The following is a 4,915-nucleotide window of genomic DNA, read 5'->3' on the forward strand; positions in this document are numbered from 1 at the left end:
ACTGCACAGAAGCAGGGCCTTCACCTAGCCTGTGCCAAATTACTAATCTGCCAAGTCCCATCGATCTGCCATCCAAACCACAGCCCTCCCCATCCCTGTACAAAGCACTAGCATCAACCGTTTATTCCCTTCCATTCATCCCGCCTGACATGCTGAGTCCCTCCAGCATCTACAGAATCTCCTCTGTTTATCCCCTCTCCCTCCCGACACTCTGAATTGTTGAGACTTTATCTTTGACTGCGGCCTCGTGTAAAATCAGTGCTCCAGGTGAGGCTCGAACTCACAACCTCGGCATCGCTCGCTGCCCGCACTGCTGTATAAGTACCGCGCGCTAACCGATTGCGCCACTGGAGCCCACAGGCTCTAGGCCCTTCCCCTTTCCTCCTGATCCAACACAGGGGCCGAACATCCCTCCCCTTGAGGTCCGATTTGAAAAATCTGAAAGGGAACTGATGAACACAGGAGATTCTGCAGATTCAGGAAATGCAGAGCAACACACTCAAATACTCACACACACACACACACACACAACAAGCTGCAGGGAACTCAGTAGGTCAGGCAGCGTCTGCGGAAGTGATTAAACAGTGTATGTTTCCACAAGACCATAAGATAAGGGAGCAGAATCAGACCATTTGGCCCATCATGTCTGCTCCGCCAGTTCATCATGGCTGATTGAATCTTCCTCACAGCCCCAGTCTCCTGCCTTCGCCCCGTATTCCTTCATGCCCTGATCAATCAGGATTCTATCAAACTCTACCTTAAATATACAGAAAGATTTGACCTTCACAGCTGTCTGTAGTTAAGAATTCCACAGGTTCACCACTCTCTGGCTAAAGATGATTTTCCTCATCTCCATTCTAAATGGACGACTGTCTATTCTGAGGCTGTGTCCTCTGATCCTAGACTCTCCCACCATTGGAAACATCCTCTCCACATCCACTCTATCAGTGTCCTCTGGTCCTAGACTCCCCCACTATAGGAAACACCCTCTCCACATCCACTCTCTCTGTGTTCTCTGGTCCTAGACTCCCCCACTATAGGAAACATCCTCTCCACATCCACTCTGTCTGTGTCCTCTGGTCCTAGACTCCCTCACTATAGGAAACATCCTCTCCACATCCACTCTATCTGTGTCCTCTGGTCCTGGACTCCCCTACTATAGGAAACATCCTCTCCACATCCACTCTATCTGTGTCCTCTGGTCCTAGACTCCCCCAATACAGGAAACATCCTCTCCACATCCACTCTATCTGTGTCCTCTGGTCCTAGACTCCCCCACTATAGGAAACATCCTCTCCACATCCAGTCTATCTGTGTCCTCTGCTCCTAGACTCCCCCACTATAGGAAACATCCTCTCCACATCCACTCTGTCTGTGTCCCCTGGTCCTAGAACCCCCCCCCCACCACAGGAAACATCCTCTCCACATCCACCCTATCTGTGTCCTCTGATCCTAGACTCCCCCACCACAGGAAACATCCTCTCCACATCCACTCTATCTGTGTCCTCTGGTCCTAGACTCCCCCACTACAGGAAACATCCTCTCCACATCCACTCTATCTGTGTCCTCTGGTCCTAGACTCCACCACTATAGGAAACATCCTCTCCACATCCACTCTATCTGTGTCCTCTGGTCCTAGACTCCGCCACTATAGGAAACATCCTCTCCACATCCACACTATCTGTGTCCTCTGGTCCTAGACTCCCCCACTATAGGAAACATCCTCTCCACATTCACTCTATCTGTGTCCTCTGGCCCTAGACTCCCCCACTATAGGAAACATCCTCTCCACATCCACTCTATCTGTGTCCTCTGGTCCTAGACTCCGCCACTATAGGAAACATCCTCTCCACATCCACTCTATCTGTGTCCTCTGGCCCTAGACTCCCCCACTACAGGAAACATCCTCTCCACATCCACTCTATCTGTGTCCTCTGGTCCTAGACTCCCCCACTATAGGAAACATCCTCTCCATATCCACTCTATCTGTGTCCTATGGTCCTAGACTCCCCCACTATAGGAAACATCCTCTCCACATCCACTCTATCTGTGTCCTCTGGTCCTAGACTCCCCCACTATAGGAAACATCCTCTCCACATCCACTCTATCTGTGTCCTATGGTCCTAGACTCCCCCACTATAGGAAACATACTCCCCACATCCTCTGTTAGGTCTTAGACTCCCCCAACATCCTCCCCACATTCCCTTTATTGAGGCCTTCCACCATTCGATAGGTTTCAATGAGGCCACCCCTCATTCTTCTGAATTCCAGTGAGTACAGGCCCAGAGCCATCTGACAAGCCATTCGATGCCAGAATCTTTCTTGTGAGCCTCCCTTGAACCCTCTCCAGTTCCAGCATTCTGGGATCAGGGGCCCCGGTACTTTCAAGTGAGGCCCCACCGGTGCTTTACGGAGCCTCAACATTACATCCTTGCCTTTATGTTCCAGTCCTCCTGAAATAATTGTGAGCTTCGTGTTTGCCTTCCTCACCAAAGTTCAAAGTAAAATTTATCGTCAGAGTACACATTGACGCACTGTCAATAACTCCAAAAGACTGGAAGCAGAGTGAATACTGAAAGGCTTTTATTAGCAGTAAAACGGAGCAGGTCCATGCTGGATGACTGTGGGAGGAGCAGAGACACAATCCAGGGGTCTGGGGGAGGAGCAGTCAGCAGCGGGACGTGTCCAGACAGATCTACATGGTTCACCACACACGTAGCACCTTGAGATTCATTTTTCTGCGGGCATACTTAGCAAATCTATAGAGCAGTAACTGTAAACAGGATCAATGGACAACAAATTATATACATATAAACAGCAATAAGTAACGAGCATGAGATAATATGATAAAAGGGTCCTCAGGGTGAGACTGTCAGTTGTTGGAACACTGGAAACAGATGAGTGTTGTTATCCCCTTTCGTTCAAGAGCCTGATGGTCGAGGGGTAGTAACTGTTCTCGAACCTAATTACAGGAAGGATATTAATAAGATTGATAAGATTAATAAAGTTAATTCCTGGGATGTCTGGACTGTCTTGCGCAGAGAGGTTAGAGAGACTGCGCTGGAATTAAGGAGACTGAGAGGGGATCTGATTGCAACATATAAGATTATTAAGGGATTGGACAATATAGAGGCAGGAAATATGTTCCAGATGCTGGGAGAGTCCAGTACCAGAGGGCATGGTTTGAGAATGAGGGGTAGGTCATTTAGGACAGAGTTAAAGAAAAACTTCTTCTCCCAGAGAGTTGTGGGGGTCTGGAATGCACTGCCTCGGAAGGCAGTGGAGGCCAATTCTCTGGATGCTTTCAAGAAGGAGCCAGATAGGTATCTTATGGTTAGGGGAATCAAGGGATTATGGGGAAAAGGCAGGAACCGGGTATTGATAGTAGTTGATCAGCCATGATCTCAAAATGGTGGTGCAGGCTCGAAGGGCCGAATGGTCTACTTCTGCACCTATTGTCTATTGAAAGAGTGCAGAGAAGGTTTACAAGGATGTTGCCGGGACTTAAGAAACTGAGTCACAGAGAAAGGTTGAATAGGTTAGGACTTTATTCCCTGGAGTGTAGAAGAATGAGGGGAGATTCGATAGAGGTGTATAAAATTATGATGGGTATAGATCAAGTGAATGTAAGCAGGCTTTTTCCACTGAGGCCAGGGGAGAAAAACCCAAGGACATGGGTTAAGGGTGAAGGGGAAAAAGTTTAAAGGGAACATTTGGGGAGGGAACTTCTTCACACAGAGAGTGGTGGGAGTGTGGAATGAGCTGCCAGATGAAGTGGTGAATACCTTTGACATTTAAGAAAAACTTGGACAGGTATATGGATGAGAGGGTTGTGAAAGGATATGGCCCAGGTGCAGGTCAGTAGGACTAGGCAGAAAAATGGTTCGGCATAGCCAAGAAGGGCCGAAGGGCCTGTTTCTGTGCTGTAATGTTCTATGGTTCTGTGGAACCTGGTGGTGCGAGTCCTGAGGCTCCTGTCCCTCCTTCCTGATGGCAGCAGTGAGGAGAGAGCACGGCCTGGGTGGTGAGGATCTTTGATCGTGGATGCAGCTTTCCTAAGACAGTATTTCATGTACAATCTAACACAGATTCAACCTGCAAATTAACCTCTAGGGAATCCTGCACAAGAACTCCCATCTCCCCCTGCACCTCAGTTTTTCTGGTTTTTTCTCTCTCCATTTAGGAAGTAGTTCACCCTTTCACGTCTTCTACCAAAGTGCACGGGCATACACTTCCCAACAGTATTCCATCAGCCACTCGCCCATCCTTCTCGTCCAAGTCCTTCTGTATCCTCCCTCTACTTCCTCAAAACTACCTACCCCTCCACCTATCTTCCTATCATCTATGAACTTTGCAATAAAGCCATGAATTCCATCACCCAAATCATTGATATAGAACGTAAAAAGAATCAGTCCCAACACAGACCCCTGTGGAACACCACTGGTCACTGGCAGACAACAAGGAAAGGCTCCCTTCATTCCCACTCTCTGCCTCCTGCCAATCAGCCACTGCTTTATCCATGCTAGAATCTTTCCTGTAATACCATGGGTTCGTAACTTGTTAAGCAGTCTCAGGTGTGTCAAAGGCCTTCTGAAAATCCAGGCACACAGCATCAACTCCTTTGTGTACCCTGCTTGTTATTTCTTCAAAGCAATCTAAACAGACTTGTCAGGCAAGATTTTCCCCTGAGGAAACCATGCTGACTGCGGCCTATTTTGCATCCTTAACGATCGACAACGCCTTCCCAACCACTGAGGTCTGTCTAACAGGCCTGGAGTTTCCTTTCTTCTATCTCTCTCCTTCCTTGAAGAGTGGAGTGACATTTCCAATTTCCCAGTCTTCCAGAACCATTCCAGAATCTAGTGATTCTTGAAAGATCATCACTAATGCCTTCATGATCTCTTCAGCCACGTCT

General features: G+C 48.2%; 1 non-coding gene across 1 annotated transcript; it reads right to left on the reverse strand.

Annotated features, from left to right (window-relative positions):
• Positions 1-259: 259 nt before the first annotated feature.
• On the reverse strand, positions 260-354 carry trnai-uau (transfer RNA isoleucine (anticodon UAU)). The gene is made up of 2 exons: positions 317-354; positions 260-295 (listed from the first exon to the last, which is right to left on the reverse strand). It is a non-coding gene; the product is annotated as a tRNA-Ile (tRNA).
• Between the last annotated feature and the right edge of the window lie 4,561 nt (positions 355-4,915).

Source organism: Hypanus sabinus, chromosome 31 (genome assembly GCF_030144855.1).
Source record: "Hypanus sabinus isolate sHypSab1 chromosome 31, sHypSab1.hap1, whole genome shotgun sequence".
NCBI lineage: Eukaryota > Metazoa > Chordata > Chondrichthyes > Myliobatiformes > Dasyatidae > Hypanus > Hypanus sabinus.